This window comes from Triturus cristatus, chromosome 11 (assembly GCF_964204655.1).
Source record: "Triturus cristatus chromosome 11, aTriCri1.1, whole genome shotgun sequence".
Taxonomy (NCBI): domain Eukaryota; kingdom Metazoa; phylum Chordata; class Amphibia; order Caudata; family Salamandridae; genus Triturus; species Triturus cristatus.
In genome coordinates this window covers 757,639,246-757,667,069 of record NC_140594.1, presented here as the reverse complement: position 1 = coordinate 757,667,069, position 27,824 = coordinate 757,639,246, and the positions used below count along the sequence as shown (strand labels likewise).

The following is a 27,824-nucleotide window of genomic DNA, read 5'->3' as shown; positions in this document are numbered from 1 at the left end:
CGATCACAGGGCTCTAGACACAATATGAGATAGTTGCAAGTGGTAGCACGTTCAATCATAATGCTACCAAGCTGCCAATATTTTCACTTTATGGTTTTCCTGTCAAATACAATAATTTGAGTTTTACTGGAATGTATTTCTAGTTCATTATCTCTAATAAAATTGCCCTTTGTAGACCAGTTAAATCCAATAACAAGCTTTTATCCATGAACTGAAGAAATGGTATTGAGGTTATGTACAATTTTGGGGGAAATAAAACAGCTAAATTTAAATACACCCCCAAGTCTTAGATATATAAAGGTACATAAAATAAATAACAGCAGGGCAAGAATGTGCCTTCTTTTGGGCCATGAGTTGGTCACATCCCAGCTGTCATGGCATTCCCTAGCCTCAGTTTAATTGGGATCCAAATGTTTTCAAAAAGTAACATTATAGCTTTTAATTAAGCAGATAGAATTTATGCAACTGACACTAATAATGATTTCTACAGACTCCTTCCAATGCTGCCTTAAAATCCACAAAGCAAGCCAACAGGGAATTTGTATTTTTTTTAAACAATGGTGTACAAGTGGACAACCATCAATATGCTAATAATGTTATATGAGCCACACTGGGGCTGATAGCCCTTCAGGAACTAAGGAACCAGCGTATTATCATTGACAAATTGCTGCTATTCCTTTAGGACAGGTGCGCATAAACTTTGAATTCAACATTGAGTAAGGTAACAATGGGATAATTTGACAGTATTGCTGAATCCTCTTTTAGGTTTCACCTGAGGCAGTAAATGCACTGTCGCTTGTGAGAAATTGTAATTACATAAGCGTGGCTTGAAGCCCAACCATGGATTACTATTTGTTGGCTTTATCATCGCTCTAATTTTCTGATTTTTGATTGGTCAGGGCATGCCTGTTTCATTTTCCCTTTGTTCGCATTTTCTTCCATGGTGCATGAACAAAGTACTGCTTTGTTCTTTTTGATTAGTGTTTTTCAGCTGCTCACTCTACTCTAACAACCCCCAACACTCTTGATGGAGCAAGGATTCAAGAAAACGAAACTTACTCGGAGCAATTCCTCATTACCAGTACAAATTGTTAGAAATAGTAAAGAAAACGAAATTAATATGCGCACAAAATTTACATATGGGAAGAGAGCTTTACGCATGCTTAAGTAACAAAGAATAAAATGCAACGCGACTACAACCCACTTTAAACTGGAAAACGCTTTTTGCGCATGTCCGAGCTAGGATTGCGTAGATAGTAATGTGACTAACCCACTTTGAGAGGGAAAATTCTTACGCATGCGCAAGAACTATTAACATGAAGTCTTGAGGCACCGCATGCCTGGCATATGCTTGCCTGAATTTAAAAAGAGCTATTGCTGCTAATGCTTTTGCTTAAAGAAAGAGATAATAACATGGGATAGTGTGGAAGTGGGTGGTGAACAGTGAAAATCATGTATTTGAGAAATTAACATATGTTTATGACCCCTTTATTAATAGTGTACGTTTGGGCCTACTGTTACTCATAATGAAGAAAAGATGGCAGCGAGATGGAGGCAAGCTACACATGCACAGTGAAGTCATGATGTGACCCGATGACTGTGTGGTTGAACGGCTGCCAAGATTCAAGGACAAGAGTGGTGTGAAAATGATTCTCGACTGTGGAACTGCATTTAAAATGTTTATTTGATTTGCAACATTAGATATATGGGAATTAAGTAGAATTACGTTATGAATGAGCTAAAGGGGAAGGGCTTGTTAAACAAAAGAGGATTATTAAAAAGGGAATATATCAGCATGAGGTGACAACAACTCCCCTGCCCAATCAAAGTTCGTATCCCATCCAGATTTGCAACTTTTAAGGGTGGGACATATAGAAAAGAATACTATAACTAGAATGACTTAAAATGTAGTTTTTGGCATGCGAGCGAGCGAGTTATTCGAGATTGACATTGATGCGGAGAGAGAAAGATTCAAGAGAGGCAAGAGTTGCTGCTGCTGAGGAAAGGAGAAAACAGACTGGGAAGATTCACACCTGAAAGACAACCTAATTAGATTGAAGATTCCGAAGAATGTCTAGGAGGGAGAGAGTGTAAGAGAGGGCTGCACCCTGGTACGTCGGGTTTGTAGAGAAGTTTAGTAAGTATTGCCCTGTCCTGATCCTGTCCTATAGTCTTTGTCTCCTGATTCTTAATCAGGGGACCTTCACCAGTCCTTTGGCCAAAGGGCTGGTTTTCCGTAATCACCATTGGGTAACTATTATTCTGTCTTAAATTTGCATATCTTTTGCAAATGTACGAATATTATGCCTTTCTCTCTACATCTATCCACTCTTAATGCATTGATTTGTTGAATGAGTGTGAATTTTGAATGTATTTGCTAAATGAATTTTGTCTCCCATGAAAGTGATGGAGTTTGCACTGTGAATTTTTACAAATGAACGTTCATTCACGACTGAGATTAGATACAAATTTATTGAATCTTACCTAGAGTATGTGGTTATTTCACTTAAGATTTTTAAAATTAGTTAATTGTTAATATCACCATCAACTACTCAACTAATGGTCCAATGACCAGAGGAAAGAGTGTTGATCTTTGAAGATTAGTTAGGTATTGGAATAACTTCTTTAAATTAATTGAAGTTACAGTGAATTAACTAATCAGAGATGAAGTGGAATTATAAAACTTGACCCCCAGCGGAACAAGCCAGGAAAGTTGAATGTGTATATGGGCCCATGGAAATTCTTTTTGACTGTGAAGTGTTCATCTCTGGCTTTTCGCTGGATCCGTTTTTCTGATAGCAAGAGGATGGTTATTTTTGATTAGTTTGGAGATTATTGATTACTGATTATTAGCTATATGTTTAACACTAAGAGTTAGTGTTGTGTTCTATGTTGTCTGGAAGTACAGGTACAGAGATACCTGGGAATCCCGCCAACGGAATTTAGACGAGTGTGGTAAGGAAATCACACTGCAGAAGGTTACTTGTCTGCTGTCATAATACCTAAAAGCTATGCAGGATTGTAGGTGTTATATTGGGGAATATATCGTATAAGAGTAGAGTGTGAGTGATAGCAAAGGGCCCACCTGTGAAACTTTGGCCTTACCCAAAGGAGGAGGATCCCTAAAGAAGTAATAGGTCCTTCCGTGGCTTAAGTGAAGGGTAAACACGAGTTTTTACTCTTAGTGACAGGAAGTATTTTCTCTATGAAGCGAGTGAAGAAACTATCTTTGGTTTAGTGGAGCAGACAGAGCAGCGCTGTTTTTACTTTGTTACTAACAGAAATTTATAAAGAAAAGTTAGAAAAATATTGTTGTATTACCTTGTCAAGGGAGGGTCAGTAACAGGAGTCATACTGATGTCACAAGAGAGCCGCGCTGGTATTGGTTAAAACAGCGGGCGTGTGTAAAGTGTAGATTGTAAAGGGAGGGTCCGTAGCAGGAGCGATACTGATGTCACAAAGAGCCGCACTGGCATTGGTCAGACAAGTGGGAGCGCTGAAAGCTCTGACTGATCAGTAGACAAGTACTGTGCTGGTATTGGTTGTGAAAAAGGATACGTAGTGAAACCTAATTGGATTGTTGGCATGAGTCGCGCTGGTATAGGACGACTGTTAACAAACAGGATTCGTGAAAATACGGAAGGGTTTTGGGATTTTATTGACTGAATTAGTTAGTTACAAGAATCAGAAGAATGAAGCTGATTAATAAGATCCAGAATTTCTTTAGGAATGACAAGCATATTGTATCTAGGGAGGGAATTCTTAAGCCACCTCCTAACACGCCTGCTTCCTTTATGATGATGGAAAGTGGATATCATACATGTGTGTGGTTGGAAAATTGGGTGGAGGATACGAAAGGTGATGTTGTTCTAGCTTTCCCAGAACATGGTACATTTAATGTGAGGATTCTTCAGAATTTGAGAAATAGGATGAATTCATTAGAACCAAATCCTAGGTTAACACAGTATGAGGCTTTGGAGGAATGGGAAGTTGAGGCATTTGAACGAGAGAAATACAGAGGAGGCAGAAGAATAAATAGAGGATTTTTACCCAGATACCCATTTGACACTCGAGGAGATCAAATAAAAAGATGGAGAAGGGCTGTAGTAACGGAGGGTTTATATCCAGTATTAATGGCTGAAGATCAAGAAGGGAGAAAATGTAAAGAAAAAACGAAACACATAGGTGTGACTGGAATAGGGGGTGATGAATCTGATGATGAGTTGTTGGAAGATATTTTATTCAAAAGACCTCCGCCTTATCAAGAAAGTGCTAGCGATACAACTCCAAGTGCCCCAATGATGGGAACACCATTGGTTCCACAAGTTCTATATGATCCAACAGTCATCCGAGTATCACAAGAAAAGGAAAGGGATGCATTAAATAAAATAAAGGAACAGATACTCAGAAAATAAATCAGCTAGGTCTGAATGCTGATGCATTGACAGTGCCAGTAACTATTGGTCCTGTTATTCCATTATATGGTGACAAACAAGGTACACCAAAGTCACAAAATGTGACAGTCTCACAGAATGATGTTAGAAAAGAGATAGTAATGCTAGAAGATCAAACTAGTGAGAGTGATTCGAACAGCGAATTATTAGATCTCCCAAATCTTGAGACTGTGACTAAAACCCCAAAAAGAATTTCCCCCATAGATACAAGGAAGAAAGTAACAACTGTTACTTCAGTGGAAGGAAATTCTACTGGATTTTCACCAGAAGATCTAGAAGAATTGGCAAAAAGGACTAGAAAAGAAGGAGCCTCCAACGAAAACTATAGATGTAAGCAAGTTGAGAGTGGATTTGGAAGAAATGATAATTGGTACGACAAGTCCAGACAGATTAGATTCATATGGAGATGAAGAATTGTTGTTTTTGTGCAAAAGTATAACATGGATAACAAAGAATCTTCATGAGAAGATAGTGGAAGCAGCTTTAGAATTTGGAATAGAAGTGGAAAAATCTAAAATATTACAAAAACCATATAGATCAGAATTTACTGAGAAGGATTTAGAAAGTTTGAATGCGTCAGGAAGGAGATTGCAAATAAAATAATTAATGCACATTTTGAAGAAATGGGGAGACGTACATCGATGGAGAAGTAGATAGTTAGACTTGGCGTGTTTCCCCTGAGTTTTTGCTTTCTGACCTCCCGGTTGTTGACCTATTTTTGCTGGTGTAACGTTTCTGCGCGCTTTTCGCACTGCTGATCAGTGGTAAAGTGCTGGTGCTCCTGTGGTAAATTGTGTTATGATTGGATGTTTGACTTACTTGTCAGTCTCCAGTAAAGGGCACTGCGGGTGCCCGGGCTGGTGAGTCAACCGCTATTCGTGGGCCTGCAGCACGGATTGTGCCACCCACGTACGTAGCCTGAAAAAGGTATAAGTGAATAAAGTTTGGTATGCCTGAACTCAGTGTCTAATGACGCAGCCTTTGGCGAGGGTGCCCTTTTCATTCCGAGCTGATAAAGGCCACTTCTAGAAAGTGGGTATTATTTTGCTCGGTCATCCCGCGTGCCTCTGCTGGAATGTGGATTGCCTGTCTGGGTTTTGGACGACAGATGACTAGGAAGCAGGGTGGCTCCCAATAGACTAGGTAGGTCAGGAAAGGGCTAATTAGACCTGGGTTTCGATGGAGGGAAGAGGGAGGAGATTTCCTCGTACCTCAAAGGACCTGGTCTGCCTCTGACAAAGCTGTCTCCACCTCCTGCCAGGAAGTCACGCCAGAGAAGGCCCAACTGGTTCTGGCCGGACACAGACACCCTTTGCCTGGAAGATCAATGGATTTTTATGTACAAATACTGGGGCCCAGACCCCTGAACTTTAGAAAAACTCATCTGGATCAAGAAGACTGCCAAGAAGAAGAGACGGAGAAGCTGCTAGAAGGAGCGACTGCTTTGCTGCGTGCTTTGCTGGGCTGACCTGCCGTGGCTGCTTCTGTCTTGGGTAGTGAAAGGCCTGGACTGGACTTTCTGCAACCGCTTTGGTGAGACTCACCAAGGGTTCGAAGTAGAGCTTGACCCCTGTTCACGAAGTCTCAGGAACAGCAAGGACTTCAAGTTCTTCGACCCGCAATACTGGGGAATATGTGTTTTGTGCTGCAACCCGAAGAACCTCAATCCGATGACGTCTACGACGCCACTGCCCTGAAGGCACCGCAGAGGGCACCGCCGCAACACAACCTTGGTCTCACCGATGCCGCCTGTTGATGCCGCCACCGAGCCGCTGCTTGCACTGCGAGTTGTGGGCCCCGCACTCCGCACCGCCTCGCTTCACGCCAAAGCTTTGGCACCACAGAGAGCACCGCCGCAACACGACCCTGGTCTCACCGATGATGCCTATTGATGCCGCCACTGAGCCGCTGCTCGCACCGCGACCTGTGGGCACCACACTCCGCACCGCCTTGCTTCACGAGGATGCCCTGGGCCTTCCCGAGGCCGCCACTTCCCCCTGAACTTGACACTGCTGCTTGCACCGTGGTTTGGGCGCACTGCTCGTAAGTTACATGACGCACCGCCCTCATCCCACACCGCAGCCTTGGCCCATCGACGCCGGTGTCATCGACTCCAGTTCGTCAGCCGATGACAGCGTTTTAGCACCGACGACGCCGCTGCTTGCACCGCGACCTGTTAGCACCGTGATGAGCACCGCCTCCATCTCGCAACGCGACCCTGGTCTCACCGACGACGCCATCTGACGCCGCCACCGAGCCGCTGCTCGCACCGCGACCTGGGGGCACCGCACGCCGCACCGCTGTGCACCGCAGCACCTGACGCCTGTTGGCGCCAGCGCTCCGGATCCCATCAGAGAGGAGCTCGACCTGCAACGGTGGTGACTTCAAGGGCCCCATCACCCTGCATCTCTGAAAGGTACTGGTTGCGGATCTTCCCGACACCGTAGCTGGCCTGCGACCCCGCAGTCAGCCAAAACTGTTTTGGATTTGTGTGTTCACAACGCCGTGGTAGCCCGGACGGAGCTATCCACCCAAGGAACTCTTTTTAATCAGCGTGTTTTTGAACTGTCAACTTTTAAGTATAGTATTGTGGATTTTTATCGTTTTGGGTCTTGTGTTATTTATATAAAAATATTGGATATTCTTCTAATCTGGCGAGGTGTCCTTTTGTAGTGCGTACGCTGTATTACTTTTGGTTATGTACAAATGCTTTACACACTGCCTCTAAGATAAGCAGGGCTGCTCGTGCCAAGCTACCAAGGGGGTGAGCAGGAGTTATTTTAGACGTGTAATAACTTATCCTGACTAGAGTGGTGGTTTTTGCCTGGCTTTGGCCCATGCCCTAGCCTGCCAACAAGCCCATTTCTAACATAGATGGATAAAAAAGAGAGATGAAGCAGCTACAAAAGAAGCATCTACATACCCGTTAAGGGAAGCAGAAAGGGTTGAAAGGATGTGCCCGATGAGAGAAGTTCCTGGTGGTGGATATGTTCATGTTCCTTGGAGTACACAAGGACATTTTGTACTTTACAAATAACTTCCCTAGATTGAGAGAGAAACCAATTGAATTGTACAAGCAGGTAGAGAGATTTGAAATGGTCTCAAAGGTGTTGTTAAAAGATGTGGACAGCCTGTCTTATAAAGTGGTACCAACTGATAAGTGGACAGATTGTAAATATTACAGTTGATTGGCCAACTGAAGAGTATTCTAGAGGAGACGCAAAGACAAGTGCACCTTGAGAGGAAGAAATGAAGAAATATCATCAAGTGATTACTTTTCTGAAAGGGAAAATTCCCCCTAAGAAAACAGATTGGGTTAAGATAGACAGAACAACTCAAGAACCCAAGGAGTCAGTGCATGCATACTACGAAAGGATGCTACAGGTATTTGAGCAGTATAGTGGATTCGAGAACATTGGTGATAAAGATATGGGACATTTTGTATATAGATTTGTGTATGGATTAAGATCAGAAATTAGTCAGATGATTCAACAGCATATGCTTTGCTGGCAAAGAAAGCCGATTGATGATATTTTGAAGTATGCAAAGTATTGTAGTGATGATATTGATGCAAAACACAAAAAGTTAAAAGAGAAAATGATGTGGGCACAAGTGAAGTTGTCAGAACACTAAGAGGCAACTTCTGGTTCTTAAAGTGATAACCAGATTAATGGGCAGAATCAAAATAGTCAAGTGTCAAAAGGAAATAAAGGAAAAAGACGAATGAGTAGAGAAGAAGCAAAAAAGAAATATCCTTGTCATGGGTGCGGAAAGCTTGGACATTGGAAGAATGAGTGTAGAAATATTCAACAGAATAATGGCGTAAATCACATTTTAAATCCCCAGATGCAAAATTAGGTGGTTGTGAACCAACAACAGCAGCAACAGGTAGTTACTCCTCAGTTGCACGTGCCACAATCCCTTATGCCCAACAATGTGAGCGCTCAGCTGCAGAGATATAGTGTGAACACAAGATTTTGTGGAGAAAGTGGTAAGAATACACAGACGGTTCAGCAATATTGGATGCAAAGTAATGAGAGTGATTCAGAGATGTCCCAATGACGGTGCCTGAGGGGGGAGGAAGAGTGCGTGCTTAGTGCCTCGTTGGCGGTAGATCAGTCAGGTCCATTTGTTGATGGAAAGGTTGAAGAAAATGACATCACTTTTCTAGTGGATACTGTCGCTAACCGTTCTACTGTGAGAGCAGCAGAAATTCCAAACCTACCCCTCTCAGGAGTAACTATCCAAGTTGTAGGAGTCTCAAATAAACAAATAAGGACCCCAGTCACAAAACCAATAGAAGTAAACATTGGTAATTTCAAAGACATGCATCGGTTTATAGTATGTGACTCAAGTCCAGTGAATCTGTTAGGTAGGGACTTGCAATGTAAGATGAACTGTACCATCTTAAGCAATATACAATGGGTCCAGCACTCTTAATATTAAATAATATTCTGAAAATATGACACAGTTCTTCAAAGTAATGGCAATTCAAAAAGTGTTGTTTCCATCAAGTTCTTTATTCATAACTTCATTTTTTCAACACGATAAAAGTCTGTAGCCAACGCGTTTCATCCTCTCGAACTTCTTCAGGGCAAAAGGAACATTTGCTTGCAGTCTGTGCTATGATTCTAAGAGTACTTTTCTCCTTTTCTAGATTTACATAAAATGAAATTGTATCTTAAGTTAAAAATGCACTGTCGCAATCCTAGTTATATAAACGATTGTTTCATTCCCATGGTGGATGGTCAGTCAATCTCAGCCATCCTCCGTGTTTCTTTTCCAAGAAGTTTCAAGACTTCCATCATCTCGAAACGGACGCTACGCTACCGCACGGGATGATCGAAGTCTTGAAACTTCTTGAACATTAGAATCTTCATTTCTATATTTTAATTACTGCTATGTCTGTTTTTGCTTAAGTTGGCATTCAAGCCTACTAGGCGGCAGTCCTTAAAACAGAGGTCCTAGGAAGCCGCCGTCATGAGAGCGCGATGACTTCTGCGCAGAATCGGATGGCTCTGGAAATCTCCAAGTGACCCCAGCCTCAGGGACATTGTGTTCCTTGTCAAGGATAGGAGCATGGAGGGTTGCCAAGTCATGGACTGTGTGGTGTGAACCATCAAGGGGACAATGGAGGACCTGTATAAGGATGCTTGCTTAATATTCAAACGTTACTTTCGGAACTTTCACCTGTGAACCGAACGGATAATATACATTTTGCGCTTTGCTATGCCAAGTCTCATGGAAAACCAGTTGGTCCTGGGAAACTTTGAGAAATTACAAGTTGACCCCGGATCATCCAATCAGAACATTTTCCCTACCCCTAAATTGTTGCATGTTGATCTGAAGCAAGAAGGAGAAGGGTATAAAATACCCTCATCCGCCAAAGGGGGTTGGTTCATCGGGCTGATCTTCCATGGCGTTGGGTCTATGTTGAGCTGATGAAGATTTCTATGGTTTACCTTGGGTTTCTTTGATTTTCAGGAAGTTATTTCATCTGATGATTGCTGTGGGTCGGACAGTTTATCCTGGAGATTGTAGCAGAGAATTTGGATATTTGGTAACTATCAAATGCATTTTCTAAATTTATGCTTATTCTCCAAAGATTCGACTTCCCTAACTGGATTTATGTTATGATCTGTAGTGCCTAAATGTTAATGCAGAGCCAATTATTATTAAACAAATTTGGATTAATAAGAAATAAGTTTGTGATTCTTTAATTGAGTACAGAAATTATTCAAATGTTTCCTAAGCCGTAATTGTGTGTTAGCTGGTTCTAATTCACCATCAACCAGTCCAACTAATTGGTCCGTCGACCAAGTGGTGGAGTGCCTTGATGTTAAGGTCAGGATTCTATAGGTGCAGATGTATATAATGTATATATTGTAAATGAATTTAATCCGGATAGGTAATAAGGTACCCACATGTCCAGCGTTCTTTTTCTCCTGTGTCCAGGATTCGGATGAGACGAGTGCGTGTTGGTGTTATGGGCCCCACCAATGAATGAGTGTATGGATAAGTTGTTGTGATGACGAGTCTGTGACATAGGGAGATAATATAAATGTGTCCTTTACGCTGGAGCAGACCCCTAGTCGGTTGACTAAGTATGAAAGAATAATATTGGGTGCTGAGAATGTAATTGTGACAAGATGCACCATGATGAATCCAGCAGCCGTGTTGCCTGATTCATATTGTGAAGAAGTTAAAGTGGCAGTTGACCCTGACTATTTGGATGTGACAGAAATGTGTACAAAGCCTAGACCTGACATAATTGAAGTTCCTTTGGAAGCGTCAGACTTTGTAATGTTTGTTGATGGGTCATGCTTGAGAAGGGAAAACGGAGAATTGAGTTCTGCTTATGCTGTCTGTATTGTATCAGGTATACTAGAAGTTTCCTGTCTAAGAGAAGTCAAGTCTGCACAAATAGCCGAATTGGTTGCTTTAACAAAAGCATGTAAAATTGGGAAGAAATTGAGAATAACCATATTTACGGACAGTCAATATGGTTTTGGGGTTGGCATGACTTTGGCCAATTATGGCTGCAAAGGGGATTTCTGACTTCTTCAGGTTCTCCTATTATAAATGACAAAAATGTTAAGGAACTATTGGAAGCATTACAATTGCCAAAAGAATTTGCAGTGGCCAAATGTGCAGCACATAAGTCAGGAAATGATTATGTGACACAGGGTAATCGGTACCCTGACCAAGTTGCACAATGTTGTGGTCGAAATACAATGTCTTTGAACAGAGGGTTGGAAAAAGAAGTTACCAATTGCCAAATAATGTTTTTATCTGCTTTTGAAGCATGGTACGAAGTTACACAGTTACAGGAGGAGGCAGATGCAAAAGAGAAGGAACTCTGGATCAAATCAGGTTGTACAAGGAGAGTGGACAATGAAGTGTGGGTGTGTCCAGATAGTAGGCCAATAATGCCAGATAGTTTATTATCACAAATGACTCGGGTATATCATGGAACTGCACACATTGGGAGGGATGCCATTATTAGACATTTCAGACAGACATGGTATAATGCCAAGTTTAGGGTAATTGCAGAGAGTCTCTGCCAGAGAGGTTTGACCTGCCAACAGCAAAACCCAGGTAGAAAAACAGATGTTAGTTGGGGATAAATTGGAAAAGCAGAGGGACCATTTACAAGATTGCAACTTGACTTCATTGATGTACCCCCGTGCAACTGTTTGAAGTACGTCCTTGTCATTGTGTGTCTGTTTTCTCAATGGGTAGAAGCCTATCCCACGATGAGGAATGACAGTCTCATAGTTGCCAAACTACTGTTGAGAGAGCTCATTCCCAGATTTGGATTTCCAGTCACCTTGGAATCAGATAGAGGACCTCATTTTAATAATGAGGTAATCAAATTAATTTGTACAGCTTTCAAAATTGAGCAGAAACTACATTGTGCCTATCGACCAGAAGCCTGTGGAGGATGAAGGATGAAGTCCACATGAGATCCTCATGGGAAGAGGAATGAGACAAGCATTTGTACCTGGAAACAAACTAATGAATATAACTGATAATCTAGTGTTGGACTACTGTAAAGGACTAGCTGATCTGGTACGTTCTGTGTCTCACCAGGTTGGAGAAGGTGCAACTACAGCACAGCCGAATCAAGCTCATGATTTGTGCCCAGGAGACTGGGTCGTGATAAAGAAGCACACAAGGAAATTGTGTTTGAAACCCAGGTAGAAAGGACCTCATCAAATTATATTGGTCACGACAACAGCAGTGAAATGTGCTGGCTTGCCAAATTGGATCCATGCCAGTCACAGCCAAAGAGTCCCAAGTCCACCTGAACGACAAGAGCAGCAACTGGTAGAATAAAGAAAAGAACCAGAAGCTGAAAGTTGTGAAGTCGAAGACATCAGAGAAACAGGCTCTGAAGAACGCATCGATGATGAGCAAGCAATTACAAGTTAAGTAGGGTGGGCACCTGTTTCTGGGTCTCAGGAGACTGCTGTAGAGATTGGGGAAGAGCAAGAGGCTGAAAGACCAGAACAAAGTGAAACTGAAAAACCACATCGAGCTCAACAAAAAGAAGAGAAGGGAAGACTGACAGGTACTGAACGGATTCAGTCAACAGAAGAACTTATTACAGAAAACCCAGACCAAGCTCAGTCAGAAGATGAAAGAGAAAGACCAGAGGGTCCAGAACAAACACAAACCACAAAAGGTAAAGAAGCAAAGAATTCAGAACAAGTCCAACCAAAAGAAAGAGAAAATAAAAGGACACTTGAAATAGGTGAAGAAGGTGAAAAAGCAGTACAAACAAAAAGGGTTAGAAAGGGTCATCACTGGCCGAGTGGAGTTAGAAGACTGAGATACTTTCTGAGAAGGAAAACAGGGAAAGAATTAGAACAAGTAAATTAAGTATCAAGTCAAGTTGAACAAGAACAATCGAAAAGAAAATCATTAAGGAGATCAAAAAGATTGAAAGTTCCAAGCAGAAAATATAGGGCTCCTGAATGGACGTACGTTATCATCGAAGATTTTTGTGCAAAGGGTGGAAATTATCAAACAAAAAGAAGAAAAGAAACAAAGAAAAAGGGGGCCATAGAGATGGAAAGCTTTTGAAGTGTTGGGTCACACAAAAATGTTATTAAATAATAACAAAAATTTGGGAGAAAATATTAGATATTTAAAAGATTTTTTTTATATATATAAAAAATGGCAGAAATGGAGCGTGGACGCCTAACTTCGGAGCTCCGCCGGAGCGGGAGCCCATAACCCGTTTAAATCTGCCTAAAATCCGGCCATAAGGGGTGCTGGGGGCAGCTATCGACATTTGAAACACCCCTGCACCAGGCGGCCCGAGAAAGTGTCGTCCACCGGAGAATCGGCGGACTTGGCGGGGTGCGAACTGCAGTCGCCGGGCAGAGGGTCCCGTCCGAAGGGGGCTGGGGCCGTGGAATCGACGCACCGCTCAGTCACCGGAGGAGACGGTGAGCAGGGCAGAGCGCAGAGGTCGCAATTATACAACCCACTAAGATCGGAGGAGCCACGAGGTCCGGAGTTGCTGGCCGAGACCTGCCGCCATTTTGGAGCTTGAGGAGGGGCGGAGCTCGCGTGAGTGTCTGCCAGAGATCCGGCGGCGCAGATCGGGGAGGCGCACGGCGGCCCTTCATCAGACACCCGGAGGCCCCCCGGGTCCTCTGGGGGAAGATACCGAGAGTCGCGGTGCACCACGCGGCGGCTGCCCGGCGTAGCGTGCAAAGGAACAGACGGGCAGTTCCGCCAAAACGACGGCGACATATTTGACCCCAGTGCAGGCAGCTATGACGCCCGGTACCGCCCCCGACCACTGAGATCCGCTAATGGGGAATCAATCCTGGCAGCTGGGAGAACGGAGGTGAAAGGGGCAAATAAGTGCCGGGCGAGCCCCATACCAACCAGCGGGCCAGATCTCCAGCATACTACAGGAAGTAGGCAGCGGAACAGAACTTTGGGACCCCGTGGTGTTGCCCCAGGTAGGCGCTGGTTCACTGTGCTTCACAACAGCATGGGTGGGCCCTGCATGTGCTGAGTTGGGAACACCGTGGCCTGCATCAGAAGGACCGCGTATTATGCGTATTAGCGACGGATCAAAAGCCTAGACTGCACGGGGCGCACCCGGGTGCCAGTCGCTTGGAGGGTGGCCTGCGAAGGCGTTGGAGCGCCCCCGGCGGCCTGTGCGGCCCTCTAGGCGGCAGATACTCGTCAACGAGGCGAATCCGTGAACGGCCCGGCAAAAGAGGACCAAGTGGGGGTCCACCCCTGGGCCAGACGCCTCCGACTGAAGCCGGGTCCGGGTGGCGGATGTGTGGTGGAACGCTGCGCTGAACGGCAGGACTACCGAACGCCGGCGGCGGCGTGCGGAAGTGGTGATGGGCTAGCTGGCAGATGTGGGGTGAACCGCGCCGGAGGGCTCGTACGCAGCCGTTGGAGTGACACTCACAGAGGCCGGCCATCTCGGCCTCCTCCAAATATGAGGCCTAAACACAGCGCCACAGTGCAGTCCAACAAACTGGACAAATACGCGCTCCCGAAGGCCTCCCAGACGTCCGAAGAGGGACACGGTCGCCGTCAAGAGGAATCGGAACCGTCATTACAGTCCATCATGGCGGCCATTACGAATTTGGGGACTACCCTCGAAACAAAAATGGATAAGATGTCGATTGAAATGAACCTCATGAGGGCTGATATGCAGAAAACCACTGATCGAGTCAAAGAAACAGAATCCAATGTCACGGAACTTCAGACATCTACCAAACGACTGGAAGAGAGAATAAACGTTTTGACCCACCAACACCGCCAAATGGCGGCGAAGCTCGAGGACCAAGAAGGGAGGGCCCGACGCAGCAACATTAGAGTGGTGGGGGTCCCGGAGGGACTGGAGGGGCCGAGCGTGGACCTCTTCCTGGAGGACCTCATCTTAAATCACCTAAAACCACAGAGACTCTCTTCTCTCTTCACGGTGGAGCGGGCACACAGAGCGTTGCTCCCGAGGCCGAAACCAGGGGCGGCTCCCAGAACGATCATTGCAAAGATTCTGAACTATAGAGACCGGGATGCTATCCTGCAGGCCGCAAGGGTCAAGGGAGACGTTCAATGCGATAACGCTACTATTAGGTACTTCCTGGACTTCACGCTAAAGGTACAGCAAGAGCGGAGGTCCTTTGAAGGGGTGAAAGCCGCCCTGCGGCAACGCGGGATCAAATACATGATGTTCTTCCCGGCGAAGCTGAAGATTCTTGTGGACGGAAAATCACTCTTCTTCACAAGCCCCCAGGAGGTGCAGGACTGGCTGGACGGGAAGGCGGATCTCCGTAAACGCACCAGCAACGCCGGGAGAGAGACAGCATCGGCAAGTCGAGGGGCGTCCTCAAGGGGAGCCGACGGTGCGCAGGGACAACATGCAGAACGCACATGGAGGTCGCGGTCCAGCAGCCCGGCTCGGGAGCCATTGAACCAAAACTCGGACCCGTAACCTAGCAGAGCCGTAATGTACATTGTTGGGGATGCTTCCGAGGGGACATTGGTGGGTGGGTCCTTGCTTCCCGGGGAGCACGATTCAACCTTTTCCTGTTAAGATACGTTCCCCAAAAGGCAGACACTTGGCCCGATCCAGAGACACATGGTAACGACAGGGACGCTCTGCCTACTGCGGTGCAGGCCGCTCTGGGGGTGCTTAGTAATAACCCGTGATCACCCACGTGGCAACAGCTCAGTTCACCACGGGGAAAGGGCTTTAGCTACCGGGATCGGCTGCGGTCCGCTCTCCCAAGACACAGTAGTTCACACGTTGGGGCGATAGGCACTCTGCTAGTTGGGGATGTGGGTAGTTTGGAACCTACGTGGCAGGGTAGCAGGGAGGGGGGTGGGGATGATGGGGTTGAAACTGTTGGGTTTTTGTATATGTTGGGGTGTGGAACGGGGAGGAGAAGGGGGGCAATGGGGGTTTGTTGGTCAAAAGAATATACAGCATCAGACATACAGTCAGCGTACGAGATTATTGAGGGGTGCTTTACAATTTGATTTCTCTGACTCACATGCAGTGGGATAAAAGTCTCAAACTTTTAAGCTGGAACGTTAACGGGTTGGGGCACAAAATAAAAAGAAGCATTGTGCTGCAATACCTTAGAAGACACTCCCCGTATGTTGCATTATTGCAGGAGGCACACTTAATGGGAAACAACTGTAGGGCGCTCAGCAGAGGGGGCTACAAAATGGTAGTACATGCGGGGTTCACGTCGGGATCCAGGGGGACTGGGATCCTCGTGCGCCACTCCTTCCCCTTCGCGGTACAGCGCACATGGACGGACCCGTTGGGGCGTTATGTTGCAGCAGCAGGGCAATGGGAGGGCAGAATCCTCATATTAGTTGCGGTGTATATCCCGCCGGGTCTGCAAGCGCAAACTTATAAGGACCTGGGGGCCTTTCTATTGGGTTTACCCATGGGTCACCTTGTGATTGGAGGTGACTTTAACTCCGTGGTCTCAGGGGAATGGGATAGGCACCCCCCGCGAGAGATTGGAGTGGGGCAACAGTGGCTCCCCCAATTCATTGATGCATTTGGCTTTGTGGACGTCTGGCGGAAATACCACCCCACAGGCAGGGGATATACCTTCTTATCCGGGGCGCATCGCACACTGTCTCGACTCGACTACGTACTCACCACGGTACAATTTGACATGACTACGACGGACATTACGCATCTGCCACGGGGCATCTCGGATCACTCACCCCTATGGGTCCACTTCACAATGGGGGATAAAAGAATCGGAGGCTCAGTGCCGATAAACCCATGGTACCTTAAAGGCCCGGAGATTAGAGCACAGCTGGTAAAAGCAATTGACCAATACTTCAAAGATAATGAAGGCACGGTGGACTCACCAGCCACGCTGTGGGAGGCGTTCAAGACAGTCCTGAGGGGACAGGCCCTCTCACTCATAGCGGGTAGACGTAAAGAAAAAGTAAAACAATTGACTGAGATAGAGCACGCGATTAAACAACTTGAGGAGAGAATAGGCCGGGACCCGGATGAGGATAGTTCACACCGATTGCAAATCAGGGCCACAGAATATAAGGCCATCGCCACAGAGGCGGCGAAAACTCTTGCACGCGATAGGGATGGGCGCATATACGATCAAGGCGACAAGGCGGGCAAACTTATAGCTTGGCTGGACAGGAAAGAAAGGGAACAGCGGGTGGTGCCTGAACTCATGAGCACTTCGGGGAGGCTCCTGACTGAGCCGGGCGACATAGTGAATGAACTCGCCCTGCACTTTGAACAGGTGTATAGGAGGCAGTCGGACCTCACGGAGGACGACTCTACTGCCTTCCTGACTGACATTCAGTTGCCCACCCTGACGGATCAGGAACGAGACCAAATGGAAGACGATCTTACTACAGAAGAGCTCACCAAAGCGATGGGGGACCTCAAAGGGGGTAAGGCATTGGGGCCCAACGGCCTCCCTATCGAGCTCTACAAGCTTAAACCGGATAGGATAGCGCCATACCTGAAGGCAATGTTTAACGATAGTAAACAACAGGGGATCCTGCATCGGGACCAGCGCATAGCCACTCTTGTGGCAATTCCCAAACCAGGGAAGCCGAAAACGGAGTGCTCCTCGTACAGACCCATTTCGCTCCTCAACGCGGAGCCCAAAATACTGGCTAAAGCCTTGTCTAACAGGCTACGTACAGTTATCACCAAGCTAGTGCACCCGGACCAATCGGGTTTCATGCCTCATCGCAACACCGCACTCAACCTCAGGCTACTTCATGGAGTCCTGGGGCGCTGCCCTGGAATCCAGGAGGATGCTATGGCGGTGTCTTTGGATGCAGCCATGGCGTTCGACACACTCGAGTGGGCATACCTTTTTGCGGTGCTCAAGAAACTAGGGTTCGGACCCAAGTTTCTGGGATGGGTGCGTCTATTGTACTCCGAACCACTTGCGACCGTTTCGGTAAACAACAAGACCTCTGAGGTCTTTCCGCTCAGCAGAGGCACGAGGCAGGGCTGCCCTTTGTCCCCGTAGCTATTCGCCCTGTCGCTGGAGCCGCTCGCGGCCTGGATACGTAAAACTGTGACCATCTGCGGCCTCAAGTGGACCGAGGGGTGGGAAGACAGGATATCGTTATATGCAGACGATATACTGCTTTATCTGGCCTCACCTGCCCGTTCCCTCAGAGTGATTCTAGACATTTTCGCCAGTTTCGGAAGAAACTCAGGGTTCCGTATAAACTGGAGCAAATCAGTGATCTACATGCTCCACGGAGCGGCCCCCTCCCTCCCGAGAGACTGCACAATTCAGATTGCGGAAGATGGTTTCCGCTACTTGGGGATATTCATAACCACTGACGTTAGGAAGCGATATGACCAAAACCTGATTCCCCCTTTGCAAAGGCTCAGGAGAGACGTGGAGGTCTGGAAGAAATTGCCCATATCCTTACTCGGCAGAGCGGCACTCTTCAAAATGATGGCTCTGCCTAGATTCTTGTATGCTCTTCAGAACTGCCCAGATGCGGTGCCGCCAACGTTTTTTAGGGAGGTTGAGTCCTTACAGAGAGACTTGTTGTGGGACGGTAGACCCAGAATTGCGCTAGGTAAGCTCACACTCGGCTGGTACGACGGAGGTATAGCCCTCCCTGACATTAGGAAGTATTATTGGGCAGCACACCTGGCAGCAATAAATCATTGCCAGTATAGCAATGGAGACGACCCGGCATACGGAATGGATAGGTGGTTGCTTCCGGGGGGCGACTTCACGAGATCCTTGTATTCTAGACCAAACAAGTTCCCACTCACAGGGCCCACTAAACACGCGGTACAGGTCTGGCATGTGGCAACTAAAGCCCTGGGATGGGCCAATAAACTTACACTAGCAACCCCGCTGTGGGATACGGAGTGGCTAGGAACACTGGGACGTACGAAAGGGTTTGCAAAATGGGACCTGATCGGCATCTCACACATCAGGGACCTGTGGGGGAGGGAGGGTGTGGTGCCATTTGACACACTGCAACAGACGTATGAAATGGAGGCGTCAGAACACTTTCGTTATATGCAAATCAGGCATGTCCTACAGACCTCCATATGCGCCGGTACGACGCTCCCTGAGGCATCCCCACTCGAAGATAGGTTGTTAGACGGGCACCTGCCCGAAAAATGTATATCTCTCACGTACAAAAAGATAATCCACCACACACCGGATCCCCTCGCGGCACTCAGGGAGAAGTGGGTAAGAGACGGTTTGGAGGTGGATGACGAGGAATGGCAGGAGGCACTCGCTTCCCCCAGAGAGGTGGCTATTTCTGCAAAGTTGAAATTAATACAGCTGAAGATTTTGCACAGAGTCTACATATCAGGGACCCAACTGGTTCACATGGGGAGTAGTACAGATGGGCTTTGCAGAAGGGGCTGTGGAATGCAGGGCGCATTCCTACATGTGCTCTGGGAGTGCCCAGTCATTCATAGTTTCTGTTGAAAGTAATGAGTGTGGTGTGGGGGGTGCCCTTGTTACCTGAAGCAAAGAGATGCCTTTTGAATGTGTGGGAGCCCACAGATTTGCCTATACATGGGAGGTTGTGGGTCGCACTGGGGCAGACAGTGGCCAAGCGCAACATAGCGCAGCTGTGGGGGGCCGCTACACCTCCCACCTTAAAGAAATGGAAAGATGATATGGACTGGTGCATGGTTCGGGAAAAAACTGTATATGTTGCACGGGGAAGCCCCAAAAATGGTTATTGATTTGGACAAAGTGGAATGTTTACCGGGGGGGAATTTGCGAACCTCCAGTTGTTTCTTCCCCAGAAGACCACTGTTCACTGTGAACCAGATTGTATGTTAAGTAACATCGCCTGCTATTTTGAACATTATGTACCGACGTATGTTTACACTGATGCCAGTATACCCTGTGAGGTAACCAATCGGACCTGTATAACATGACCAGTTTCCTTATATGTTGAATAAACAGATTGATAAAAAAAAAAAATGGCAGAAATAAAGGTGACTGAACATCCGAAAATGATGTGTTAAATGTTGTTTGTGTAGTATTACAACACTAACATTGATATGGTTATTGTTAACTGTCATAGTAACTTTTCTAATGGTAACTCACAATCGAAATAACACAAATACTAGTGAAAGAATGAATGCAGTTACTTAGAAAACTACTACTACAGAGTTAGAACAAATGGATAAAAGCATGTATCAACATGACAAATCAAATAGTGATTCGTCATTAAATGTATTTGCTAAACTTCTTTATCAATATGTTGATACGATGGATGTGAGTGACTGTTATGTTTGCATGAAACTACCTACTTCTGTCTAAGGAGGGGTGACATATCACCATCTTCCATTAACCTATGGTGTATCTTGTAGTGTTGTGTCTAGTTTGTTCTATATTACAGACAACTTGCAATATTGTTACTCAAATATGGATTTGGTCTTTTCAGAAATCCCTATGCGAAGAAACATGAATCCAGTGCTTAGTAGTAAAGATGCAGAATTTACGGGTCAATTTTTCCTAGCAACTAACCCCATTATATATAACATATGCTCATAGAACTAACCTAACATGTCATTCGCGGGATGAAGAGAAAGATTTTTTAAATATAGAAGACGAAAGAAGACAGGATATCCAAAAGAAAGCTGTTGAGCATAAGTCACATGTACCGCCATGGGCTACTCAGGAGGGGGACTATAAGAAAGGCGAAACTCATGCTGCAATGTCCCTAGATTTGTCAAAATTGGGGAAATTCTGTCTGCGTAGATTAAAAACAGCGTATAATAGTATTTTCATTGGTACTAGTGAATGTGAACATACTTTCCTAATAATGGGGGGATGGGGACTAAAAGGTGGAACTGATCCTTTTTTCGCAGGAATTTATTATGTGTGTGGTAAAAATGCCTATTACAGCTTGCCTGCATGATAATATGGTAGTTGTTGTTTCGGCATGGTATTTCCAAAGGTGTATCACATAACTAAGAACAATGAAATGGATGTAATAAGTAAAGGACTAAAAAGAAGTTGAAGAGCAAGTTTTTCAGAAATAGTAGGTGATATATTTGGTGCAGTGATACCATCAGTTGGAGTTGTATTGAACTCACATAAAATACGTCAATTGTCCACAGTTGTTGATCGTTTATCAACAGATACTGTTGGAGAGTTCTTAATGATCAATACCAAAATGGTTGCAATCAGATCTATGGTTTTGCAAAATAGACTTGGCATTGATATTGAATTGGCAAAAGAGGGTGGAATCTGATGCATGTTGAAAGTTCAACATTGCTGCACATATATCCCAGATAAAAGTAAAGGTATTGAGGGATATATCCAGAATATTACGAAGATTCATAAAGATTTGTCCCAACTGCAGGCTGACGATGTTTGGAAAAGACTCAGTGGAATTTCCACTATAGGTAGTTGGTTTTCCACTTTCGGGAATAGTATATTAGGGAAAATACTAATACCTGTAATCTCCATAGCATTAGTAATTTTGATGATAATAATGATCTATAAGTGTTTCAAGGGAAAATTGAGAACAAGATCGATGATTGAATCAAAGAATAAAAGGATGGGAAGAAAGAGAAAAAAAGAAGAAATTGAGTTAGTAGAAATGAAAGAAAATCTATATGATAATTTGAAAGAACGAGAAAAATTAAGAATGTATAGAGAACAACATAGATACCAAAACTATATAATAATAAAGTTGGCACTTGGTAATGATGGGTATTTTATGATGGCTCTAAAATGCCATCAGAGGGGGGATTGATGGAGCAAGGATTCAAGAAAACAAAACTTGCTCGGAGCAATCCCTAATTAATAGTACTAATTGTTAGAAATAGTAAAGAAAACTAAATTAATCTGCGCACATTTACATATGGAAAGAGAGCTTTACGCATGCTTAAGTAACAAAGAATAAAATGCAACGTGACTAAAACCCGCTGTAAAATGGAAAACGCTTTCGCGCATGTGCGAGCTAGGATTGCATAGATAGTAACGTGACTAACCCGTTTTGAGAGGGAAAATTCTCATGCATGCGCAAGAACTATTAACATGAAGTCTTGAGGCACCACATGCCTGACATATGCTTGCCTGAATTTAAAAAGAGCTATTGCTGCTAATAAAAGAGATAATAACATGGGATAGAGTAGAAGTGGGTGGTGAAGAGTGAAAATCATGTATTTGAGGAAATTAACATATGTTTATGATCCCTTTATTACTAGTGTACGTTTGGGCCTACTGCTACTCATAATGAAAGAAAGATGGCAGCGATATGGAGGCAAGCTACACATGCGCAGTGAAGTCATGATGTGACCCAATGACCATGTGGTTGAACGGCTGCCAAGATTCAAGGACAAGAGTAGTGGGAAAATTATTCTCGACTGTGGAACTACATTGAAAAATGTTATTTGATTTGCAACATTAGATATATAGGAATGAAGTAGAATTACGTTATGAATGAGCTAAATGGGAAGGGTTTGTTAAATAAAAGAGGATTATTAAAAAGGAAATATGTCAGCATGAGGTGACAGCAACTCCCCTGCCCAATCAAAGTCCGTATCTCATCAAGATTTGCAACTTTTAGGGTGGAACATGCAGAAAAGAAGACTAACTAGATTGACTTAAAATTTAGTTTTTGCCATGCGAACGCGTTATTCAAGATTGACATCGATGCTGAGAGAGAAAGATTCGAGAGAGGCAAAAGTTGCTGCTGCTGAGGAAAGGATAGAGCAGACTGGGAAGATTCACACCTGAAAGACAACCAGATAAGATTGAAGATTCCGGAAGAATATCGAGGAGGGAGAGAGTGTAAGAGAGGGATGCGCCCTGGTACGTCGGGTTTGTAGAGAAGTTTAGTAAGTATTGCCCTGTCCTGATCCTGTCCTATAGTCTTTGTCTCCTGATTCTTAATCAGGGGATCTCCACCAGCCCTTTGCCCAGAGGGCTGGTTTTCCGTTATCACCATTGGGTAACTATTATTCTGTTTTAAATGTGCATATCTTTTGCAAATGTATGATTATTAGGCCTTTGTCTCTACATCTATCCACTCTTAATGCATTGATTTGTTGAATGAGTCTGTGAATTTTGAATGTATTTGCTAAATGAATTTTCTCTCCCATGAAAGTGATGGCGTTTGCACTGTGAATTTGTACTAATGAGCGTTCATTTATGACTGAGATTAGATAAAAATTAATTGAATCTTACCTAGAGTCTGTGGTTATTTCACATAAGATTTGTAAAATTAGTTAGTTAATTGTTAATATCACCATCAACTACTCTACTAATGGTCCATCAACCAGAGGAAAGAGTGATGATCTGTGAAGATAAGTTAGGTATTGAAATAACTTCTTTAACTGAATTGAAGTTACAGTGAATTAACTAATCAGAGCCGAAGTGGAATTATAAAACTTGACCCCCAGTGAAACAAGCCAGGAAAGTTATATGTGTATGTGCCCATTGAAATTTTTCTTGACTGTGAAGTGTTCATCCCAGGCCTTTCGCTGGATCACCCTAACCACTATCACCCTAATCACCACATCTACAACCACCACCAACCTAACCACCACAATACCCTAACAAGACCAGAAGCGGAGGACACTCCATCTCATACCTCGCACCCATGACCTGGGATGACATCCCGAAACACCTCGGAACCTCCCCACCCTAATGGACATCCGAAAGAACCTCAAGATATGGCTCTTACAGACAAAACTGGCATGACCTACTCCTTCCCCCTTAGGCCTGCCCGACTCAGCACCTGGATACCCTCATGGATGATTAGCCAGCCCTCTACAATTACATAAAATAGCAACCTCCATCACACTAACGACCACTACCCTAACCACCCCCACCAATCCAACACGCTAACCAGCACCACCCTATCCTAATCACCACCAAAACCACCACCGTACATTAACTGCCACAACCTTAAGGATCACCACCACCCTAACCACACCTCCTTAATTACACTCACCATACAGCACCTCATAGCCCTGGTTTATTTAGCAGGAGTGCACTTTACACATGAGCAATGCAGGGGAAGCAAAAATAAATGCACCTGTGGAAAGTAAACTTTTCACGGTCTATTTGTAGCTGGGAAGAGTGTGTCTCTTTAATGTGCAGTAGCAATGGATGGTGTATCAATCAATCAGGGTTTATAAAGCACAACTACTCAAACGTAAGGGTCTCAAGGCGCTATGTAGCTAGAGGAAATTTAGTATTTTTCAAATTCAAACTAAACATGAAGTTTATTTCTAAGAAATTATTTTACAGAAATATAGAACATTAAAATGATTTACATTTCATCAAAACAATCTCCACCATAGTCATATACATAAAATAAAATAATACAGTATTTATATAGACCAAAATCTGATATGGTGCACTCACACAATCCTCAACATTTCATCATAAGGGGGGAGCGCTAGGTGGCGCACTGCAAGATGGCCGCACTGAGGTGAGGCTCCCGATGCTCGACCCCTCGCATCCGGCCTTTCTCCGTGTTCCGCTGACCTAGCAGCGCCTCGGAGGTCCCTATCTGCTGCGGGACCGGGGCTCTATCATCGGTGGCATTCTTGGCCGTCTACATGCTCCCCGGCCCGAGTTTTGCCGACTTTCGCTTCGCGGCCGCGAGGGCCGCGGCTGGCTGGATCTGAGGCCGGCGCCGGGAGCTACGCGAGACCGTGGCGCCCGAGGGGGGCACGGGCCGTGTGGCCGGCGGCGACTGGCCTTCCAGCGCGGGACCCGCGGAGGAGGGTCCCGGTCCTGTCCGGAGCTGCTGATCCCTGATCCCGGTTTGGAGGGGTGCATGCTGTGCCCACGGAACTCCTGAGCCCTGCAGAGATCCCGAGACAACGCCGATCCGAGGAGAGAGGCGCGCACCTGAGTGAGCGGCCCCGTGGGGCCGGGCCTGGATTCCTTCCCTGTGGTGGCCGAGAACTGGCGCAGACAACGTGTAGCGCCCACAACAGGTACTGGCGTTGGCGGTTGGCGGCGGGGGCCCATCGCCACACGAGGGTCCGTGTGCTCCCCTCCCCCGTTGCCGCCTGGGCAGAGAAGGGCCCCCCTGTTTCCTCCCCCCTCCCTGGGGGGGGTTCAGTTGCAGATCGCGGCGGGGAGCGCCGCCGGTGTGTGCCCGGGAGGCCGCTGTGGGGGCTTAATTGGACACGGGCCCTGTGCCTGAGATACCGGTGGGTCTCGCCCACGCCTGGTCACCTTCACGCGGGGCTGCGGCACCCCCGGTGGTCTCTTGGCCCGTCGCAGCGGGAGGAGGGCACCGCTCCTGCCCCTCGAATCCGCACCAGCTGGCTGTTGGGACACTGGGACGGCGAGCCACACAGCGCCTGGGCACCGGCGCACGTGCCCCGAGGGCAGCCATGGGCAAGGAAAGGGGTGCCAAGTCGGCGGCCGCGCCCCACCAGACCAAGATTGATCGCTTCACGACCTCCGAGCCCCCGGGTGTTGGGGGGGAGGCGGCGCCGACTCCCGGCACGGACCTTGCCGCCATTCTGCAGGCCATCACCGCCTCCCGCACGTCCTTGGAGGGGATGGTCGGGGAGGTGAAGGTGGACGTGGCGCTCCTACGACAAGATCTCCGCAATGCCACGGCCCGCATCACCGAGACGGAGTCCCGAATTTCGACCGCGGAGGACGACATCCGGCAGCTCCAAGATCAGGTCCGGGAGCTCACGACCCATTCCAAGGAGCTGCACCGGCGGGCGGAAGATGCCAAAAACCGGGCCCGCCGCAACAACCTCCGCCTGGTGGGCTTTACGGAGGGGGTCGAATCTGGCCGCACCGACGACTTTCTAGAGAAGTGGTTCAAGTCCTGGATGCCGGCGGCCAGCTTGTCCACCTGGTTCGTAGTGGAACGAGCGCACTGGTCGTTAGCCGCCAAACCTCCGGTGGGGGCCCCACCGCGCCCCTTCATCCTGCGGATCCTCAATTTCAGAGACAGAGACGCTATTCTGAAGGAGGCGCGAGTGCAGTCTCCCCTGTCCTTCAATAACCACACCATCATGGTTTTCCCCGACTACACCCGGGAGGTTCAAGAGCAACGCAGCTCATACCTGGAGGTGAAACATAAGATGCGCTCCTTGGGTCTTCGATACCAACTTCAATTCCCGGCCCGCCTCCGCGTGGTCTTTCAGGATAAGACCCTGTTTTTCGACACTCCCCGGGCGGCCTGGACTTGGCTCACTGAGGAGCGACCCCTGCGCCAATCTGGGCGGGCGTCCCCGGCTCGGAGGCCTTCGGACCTGGATACCACCAGACCTCCTCGCCCACGCCGCAGGAGACGCACACAGTCCCGGCGGCCCCGAGGGGGGTTGGCAGCTGGGCCTCGCTCCACGAGCATGTCGGGCAGGAGGCCGAGGGACTCGTCTGCCTCATCCGGGACATCCTCTCAGGCGGCTGGGGGCCTCCGGAGCCAGTCGCCGCGCCCGCCGGACCCGTCCCTGACCCCCCTCATCGCGCCTGTGGACCTTTCTGATCTCTCCCGCAGCCCGGCCATTTGACTCTGGGTGGTCTTCTGTCTTGGCAGCAGCTCTGGCGGCCCGGCCCCGCGGCTGAGGCCTCCGCCACGGTCCTGGACTCAGCGGATCTCCGCTCATGGGTAGTAGTCTAGGCCGGAACACTTGCATCCGTACTTCTGGAGGGGTCCACCACGCTTTTGACACCCGAGCGTTTCGCTTGGGGCTTTTGTAATAGTTGTTGAAGTTAGGGCGACAGATGCTTCAGTTCTCGAAGTGTAGGGTGGGGGGTTGGGGGTTGGGGGGTGGGTTTTGTTGGATGTTTTGTTGGATGTTCCTCCTAGGGAGGGGGGTCCTCTTCGTTTGTGTCTGGTTTTTCCTGGGTGCGCCGCATCGCTGCTTCCTGCGAACGTTACCGCAAAGCTCCGCGCTTGCTCACACACACGACCTGCTGCTGCCCGCTCCCGTCTTGGCGCCCCTTGGCTTCCTCCCGCGGGCGTCACTGCAGCGCTCTGCGCTGGCTCACACACACGGTCTGCTGACACCCGCTCCCAGCCTGGCACCCCTGGCCCCCTATTGCCTGTCCCCTGCTTTCCCCATGGGTCCTGGTCCCTGCGCGCCGGTGCGGCATGATGTCCTCCTGGCTCCCCTGGGGTGGCTCCGACCCTGCGGCGTCACATGGCGCCCGTTGTATCTATGGCTGACGTAGCCCCCAGGGCGCAGCTGCGTATCCTGTCCTGGAATGTGAACGGCCTGCTGGATAGGCTTAAGCGCACGGCGGTCCTTAAGTATGCTCAGCGCGTTGGGGCCGACGTCCTCCTCCTTCAGGAGACCCATCTCCTTGGGGAAAAATGCCCTTTCTTGGCGCGTTACGGGTACGACCGGGTGTGGCACTCGGGGTTTTCCCGTGGTTCCCGCGGGGTGGCGATCCTGCTGCGTCGTTCCTTCCCCTTCGTCCTTCAGAGGGTGGCCCGTGCGCCCCATGGAATCGGGATTGCTATTTGTGGTACTCTGGAGGGTCGCCCGGTCAGCTTCCTTTCGCTCTATGTGCCCCCCTCGGGATTGTCGCAGGCTTTATCCCACGCTGCCTCGTTGTTGGACTCTCTCCCCGTGGGCGCTACCGTCCTCGGGGGCGACTTTAACGCGGTCCTGGCCCCACAGCTGGATTCGTCTGGACCGATTTCGGATTCCCGCGCCGCGCGGGCGAGACAGCTGGCGGGATGGGCGGAGGCCCAGGGCCTCTGCGACGCCTGGAGGCTCTGGCATCCTCACGATCGTCAATACACCCACACTTCAGCCGCTCACCACTCTCACGCCCGTATTGATGTGATTTTTGTCCCTCCCACCGAGTGCGGAAGCGTTCAGGATGCCCGCATCCTTCCCAGGGGCATTTC

The 27,824-nt window shown here is 47.3% G+C and overlaps 1 protein-coding gene and 1 long non-coding RNA gene across 6 annotated transcripts in view; one reads left to right on the top strand and one right to left on the bottom strand.

Annotated features, from left to right (window-relative positions):
- LOC146785412 (uncharacterized) overlaps positions 1-23,114 on the top strand; it is a 36,800-nt gene extending 13,686 nt beyond the window's left edge. The window contains exons 2-3 of the long non-coding RNA XR_014970644.1: positions 9,939-10,014; positions 22,183-23,114. This is a non-coding gene — a long non-coding RNA (uncharacterized LOC146785412). The remainder of the gene's footprint in view (positions 1-9,938; positions 10,015-22,182) is intronic.
- SNED1 (sushi, nidogen and EGF like domains 1) overlaps positions 1-27,824 on the bottom strand; it is a 3,096,442-nt gene that overhangs the window by 2,055,375 nt on the left and 1,013,243 nt on the right. The window lies entirely within an intron of this gene.